Here is a 6,734-nt window from a genome sequence, read left to right on the forward strand (position 1 = left end):
CAATTTTCTGACTCCAAGATGGGTATCTCCTGTGCATGTGATGCCCAAGAAAGGTGGTGTCACAGTGGTGAAAAATGATAGGGGTGAGTTAATAGCCACAAAAACTATAACTGGTCACCGCATATGCATTGATTATAGAAAGCTTAAGTCTGCATCTAGAAAGGATCATTTTCCATTGCCATTTATGATCAGATGCTTGAGAGATTAGCTAACCACCCCTATTTCTGTTTCCTTGATGGGTACTCTGGTTTCTTCCAAATTCCTATAGATCCTAGAGATCAAGAGAAAACGACATTCACAATGCCCATACGGCATATATGCATATAGACGCATGCCCTTTGGCCTATGCAATGCACCTGCCACATTCCAGCGTTGTATGATGCACATATTTTCTGACCTTATTGAAGAGAAGGTAGAGGTATTCATGGACGACTTCTCTGTCTATGGGTCCTCTTTCTCTGCTTGCCTTTCTAATCTTTCTCAGGTCCTCAAGAGATGCGAGGAGACAAGTTTGGTGCTAAACTAGGAAAAATGTCATTTTATGGTGCAAGAGGGGATTGTACTTAGGCACAAGGTCTCAGAATCAGGAATAGAGGTGGACAAGGACAAGGTGAAGGTCATGGTGAACTTAGAGGCTCCAACATCGGTTAAGGGCTTTAGAAGCTTCAATGGTCATGCCGGCTTCTATAGAAGGTTTATCAAAGACTTTTCTAAGATAGCCAGGCATTTGACAAGGCTTCTTTGCAAGGAGGTGGACTTTGTATTTGATGAGTAGTGCATGGAGGCCTTTCTTAAGATCAAGTAAGCCCTTGTGAGTACACCAATAGTTCAGGCTCCTGATTGGACATTGCCCTTTGAAGTGATGACAAATGCTTCAGATTATGCAGTGGGAGCAGTCTTGGGGCAGAAAAAGGATAGGAAGTTGCATGTGATCTACTATGCAAGCAGGACCTTGGACTCAGCACAAGAGAAATATGCAACAACAGAAAAGGAGATGTTGGCCATAGTCTTTGTATTTGACAAATTCAGAAGCTACCTTGTGGGTTCAAAAGTTGTTGTGTACACTGATCATGCAGCCCTCAGATATCTCATGACTAAGAAGGATGCCAAACCTAGACTCTTGAGGTGGGTTCTACTCTTGCAGGAATTTGATATAGAGGTGCAAGACAAGAAAGGCATTGAGAATGAAGCTGCTGATCATCTTTCTAGGCTGAGAGTGGAATCAGATGTCCCTCTAGATGACTCACTTCCTGAAGAACATCTAATGGTTGTTAAGTCTTACTTGGAGGTGGAACAGGCTAATGCTATAAGAGATAGGAGTTTACCTTGGTTTGCAGATATTGTTAACTATCTCTCTTGTGGTGTAGAACCACCAGAACTGGATGCCTAATAAAAAAAGAGATTCTTCAAAGAGGTGCAAAGATATCATTGGGATGAACCTTATTTGTATGTGCTGAACAAAGACCACTTGTATAGGAGATGCTTAGCTAAGGAAGAAATGCAACCAGTGCTACAGGAATGTCATGGCTCAGCTTTTGGAGGTCATTTAGGAGCTTTCAAGACAGTGGCCAAGGTGTTACAATCAGGGTTCTGGTGGCCTACAATGTTCAGAGATGCTCAAGTTGTTGTAGTATAGTGATAAGTATTCCCGCCTGTCACGCGGGTGACCCGGGTTCGATCTCTGGCAACGGCGCCAATTGATAGACAAGAGTTTTTATGCTCTCAGGGCTATCAATCCCTTTAATCAATGTAGTATAAAGGCTGTCAAACCAAGCATGTGAAAGCTAGACACTAGACTATATGAACTGTTTCTTAATTCAAGTAAACAAGTGAGGTTTTGATTAAACTAATGACTACTAAAGACTTAAGCAAGATTAATGAATAAGCAGATGATGAAAACAAGTAGCAAATGACAAATGATATGGATATGGAATGATGAAAGCATGAGATTCTAGACATGATAGCTGGTTAGGGCGCTAAACTAGAAATGCTAATGACAATAATGAAACATGATTAAAATAATTTAGAACTCTAATCAAGGCTTAATCTTTCCCAAGCATCAAGACACAAATCAAGTTATTTCACATACCCAATCATTATTGGAGATGAAACAACAAGACAGTATTAAGAATGAATTCTAAGTGATCATTTATGCAAATAACAAAACATCATCATGTGGTTAATGCATGAACCTCTAATATAGCTCTTTCAGGAATTTCATCAAACACTTGTGGTGCATGAAAAACCCAGATTCTAGATCACAAGTGATATGCAAGGATCTAGCTTAGAGATCAGCTATTTAGAGAGATGAAAGCATGGATCTAGCCCTAAGCACTCATAAACTAGCACTTTAGCATGCTAACCTACACATCTAGAACCAAATTAAGGTGACTACTCACTAATCATACTAATCTCTCTTAAACCTTTGCAAGTATAGTAGTTTAGCATGATTAATGGATGGAAATGATGATAGAGATGATAGATAAGATAGATTGCAGCTTTAAACACACAAAAGGTCTTTGATTTCTCTTGATTCAAACTCTCAAAAAGGGATATTTCTCTTCAAAGGAGTTTTTCACAAAAGAGGCAAAGAAATTAGAGAGAATAAAGCTTGTCCTTAGGGTAAAACCCTAAAAAATTATTTATAGTCTCTTAAAAGAACCGGGTCAGCCCGGAACAAACCGGGTCCTGACCCGGCCTTGATGGGTAAAAGTGAGGTTTGCCACGGTCAGATGATTCTTGGCCAGACCGTAGCAAAGTGACCGTGTCAAAAATCAAATGGTTGTTCTTGAAGAATAAGGCTGACTCGGCTTGAGTTGGACCGTGAAGCATGGCCGTGTCATGTTCTTTTTTGGTTTGGACGATGATCATCTTGGATCGCCACGGTCTTGCCTGGCCCGTGTCTCTTGAGCGTGGCAAAGGAGTGGAACTTTCAGTGATTGTCACGGCCTGATTATTGGCTGTCACATCTTAGTCGTGTCAAGTCTTTTAAGTGTTCACCGCGGTCAGATGCAAGCCGTGTCTCTTGCCCGTGTCATTCGCTGGGGGTTGGTACTCTGAAGCAGCATCTTGCCACGGTCAAGTGTAGATCATGGCATTCTCCTCATTTGCCGAGGGATGGCACTCTGAAGCAGCATCTTGCCACTGTCAAGTGTAGACCGTGGCATTCTCCCCGTGTCATTCGCCTAGGGATGGCAAAACCTTGCCACGGTCAAGTATGGACCGTGACAGTATGACCGTGTCATGAGCCTTTATCTTTTTAGCTGGCTTCGGATGTTGCCACGACTAAGTGTATGACCGTGGCAAAGTAACCGTGTCAAATCCCGAGAGATGTCATATCATGCCACGGCCAGGTCCAGACCGTGGCATTCTCACCGTGTCAAAGTATGACACTTAGCGTAATTTCAACTCTTAGACGCCTGATTGACATGTCTGTCTCCCGCCTTCCGGAACTCACAGCTCACAACTCCAAACGACACCAAACCAAGTCCAGAAGAAAGATGACTTATCAAGCTCGAACTTTTCTGAAGAAACCTTTGGTGCTTGGGGAGTGGAAGGTTCTCCGGACAGCTCTTCTCTCCAGTGCATTGAAATGATCAATAGAAGCTCTTGGACCAGTGTTTACTCCGGAGACGGTATCTTTCAGCACATACCTCCAAACTGGATGATCTGAGCTGTTATGGAAAGAGAAATCAAAGACCTCAAATCTTGATGAAGGCCCCGGCAACTGAACCAGACTGGAAAAGCATCGTCCCACGCAATCTTTGTGACTCACCGGATCGGATTTGAAACTGTGGCGAGAGAATTGCGTCTTCCGGTGAGCTTAACTCTCAGATCACGACTCCAAAACCAATAATTCTACATGCGATGGAACCGTGACTCAATCTTCTCCAACTTTGCTGAAGAACCCGACAGCTGAATCGGACCGGAAGCTTCCCCGGACAGGAATTCTTTGGCACGTATCGGCAGAACTGGTTTTGGCCGAGAACTTGTGTGCCGCGGTAAGCATTTTGGTCGACGGGAAACCTTCCCGGTAAGTTTTTTAGCCGGTAAAACAGCTTCTCCGGTACAGTCTGATGCCGATAACACCGATAAGCTGTTTTCATCATTTTTGAACCTCCAAACTCCATTTCTTCACCTGGTTCACTCTCTCAACTCCAAGTTGCCTCCTGGTTCACATGTAAACACTCCAAAACATGCAAGACTCACCTGGACCTAATGCAAACCTCTAAGTCCTAAAAAAACACCTAAAGACCTAAAATTCATGAAATAAGACATGATTTGGAATGAAATATACAACCTAAATGATGCAAATTATGTATCCCATAGAGCTGCAATCTCCTCTTTAGGGTACACAAACTTCTCCATGGGGACCTCATTTCTGACAAAACCAAAGATCTCATCAATCTCCCTAAAGCTCACTTCGTACGCAACCCCATTGATCTCTAACTCAATGTGACCAAAACCGTTCCCATGGACTCTCTTGGGGTCTCTCTTGGCATAGATATACACTTCCAAAGTTGCAAGGAATTGCTGAGTTATTCCCTCACAGGCCACTTCTCGCATCTCAAAGAATGATGCTAAACCCTTATTTTGAAAGATGAGCTTAACATCTTCAAGGATCTCCAGCTTGGCCAACAGATCAACGTCAGGGAACCGTCCTTGTGTCACTTGTGCCTTGTTAAACTAGTGCAAATATTCTCCAGCAGTAGGCAAGTGGTCCTCCTCTTTCTCAGCTTTTGGTTCCTTCTTTGCTTCTTGAGTACCCTTGGGAACCGGTTCAAGTGCGGCTTCTCTCTCAACCTCGGTCTCAGTTCTCTCCTCATCAGGTGCCTCAGCTATCTGCTTCCCTTTCTTTTTCGGATCAGGGACCCACCACAAGTGCAAGCTCATCGTTCCTTACTCGTTTTGCAGCTGGCTCCTCATCGGCTCTTTCGGTGCTTTTTGAGGTTTTCTTGCTTGTTCCCCCATGTTTTGCTGAGGCCAAAGTTTTTCCCTTGTTCTGCTTCTGCTGAATCTCCTTTTTCTGTGTCAGGAAGCCGTTCTTTCTATCATCTGCAAGACAGCTCTCAAATAGAGAATGAGCACCAAGTATATATCACCAAAGTCATGTTCAATAGAAATATCAAGAACATAGTTCTTTCAAAAACCAATGGCTCAATGATTTCTTAGGCTAAGAGTGATCAAGAAACGAGTTTTAACAATGCTAAACATGGAGTAAAGGAACAAACTCAGCCAAGGAACCATCTCGCCATTAAACCCGGTTTAAAGGTGCAATTTTTCAAGAATTTTCATGTGTTGTCTATCCTGATGGAATTTCTAAAATTTTTCCCAAGGAATCTAACAACGTAAAAGAATCGAAATTCCATATAGAGAAAACTCAATATTTCTGATAATGAACATGGAAAAAGATGAGTTATTTTCAGATGAAATACCTTGGGGAACACAGGATTCAAGCTAAGCGAGATGAGAATGCAGGATAGACAACCTCTCTACGAGCTCAATGCACTTGGAATCGTGTAAAATGAGTGATAAATGAGAGAGATATGCTCATCTGAATGCAGGGAAGGGAGAAGGAGAGCAAACTTGGGGTTTTGGCTGAGTATGGAGGCAGGTATGGGCTGGAGTCTCTTTTATAGCTGTCATTTGGACTCTTGTGTGACTGGTCCCCCCTTCCTCAAAGACTCCAGGCATTGACCTGATAGCTACGACTTTCGAGTCTTTAAAGAGGTATCAATACCCTGTAGTTGTAGTACAAGGGGTATCGAATCCAAGCTTGTGGTAGACACTAGCCTATGATGCTCATCGCTTAAGTCAACTGCAAGGGTTTGAAGTTTTTACCTTAATCGCTGAGGTCGGATCCCACGTAGTACGAGGGATTGGAGGTGGAGCAAGACGGTGTAGACTCCCTTGGTGGATTGCCCTCTGATGAGTCAGGCTGAAATGCCGTGGCCGGGTTGATCCAGTCCTCTTTTCCCGGTGGGAACTCAGGATCACATGCATTGGAGGTCTCACCGACTTCTTCTCTTATAACCGGTGCAGTTGAGGTGGCCGAGTTCTTATCAGGTGATGCAGGCGCTGTGAGCTGCTTCACTTTCTTCTTTAGCTGCCTCACATAATCAACAAGCTTGTGAATCATCTTGTCCTACCACTTGCACCATTTTTGAAGACCATTGACCCTTGAGTACAGCTTCCTCGTGTGATACTCAGGCTCACCCCAAATATAAGGATCAAAGTGATATCGGCCTGCCCCCATTCTTCTTTCTGAGACTCTAGGCTCCTCGTTCTCACATCCATCAGCTCTGGCTTCGTTCTGAGGCCTACTAGACTCGACCTTCTCTTCTTTCATTCCCTTGCGCAATGGTGGGTCTACATATGGATTGTACAGCTGATCTTTGAGCAGGTAGAATGAGACATTGCGCCTCTCTTGTAGCGTTGTGAGAGCTCAGTTGGGCAGAAGAACCTGTGTATCATCTCGGTGCAACAACTTGAAGTTATAAGCCCACTGGTTCCCTACTTTGCCTTCGAAGAAACAGCTTTTGCTCAGGTATTGCTAATCAATGAGGCTTGGCTAAGCGTTGGTATCAGGAAACACAAAGCCCCTTGCTCTTAAGATCTTTGTCACCACCCAACCATTCTGAAGCCGCCTAGTTCCTCTCTTTGTTCAATCACACCACACATTGTGTTGGTAAGTGAGCATCTGAATTGCAAAGAATGCATCTAGAGAAGATACA

Source organism: Eutrema salsugineum, unplaced genomic scaffold, assembly GCF_000478725.1.
Source record: "Eutrema salsugineum unplaced genomic scaffold, Eutsalg1_0 scaffold_14, whole genome shotgun sequence".
Lineage (NCBI taxonomy): Eukaryota > Viridiplantae > Streptophyta > Magnoliopsida > Brassicales > Brassicaceae > Eutrema > Eutrema salsugineum.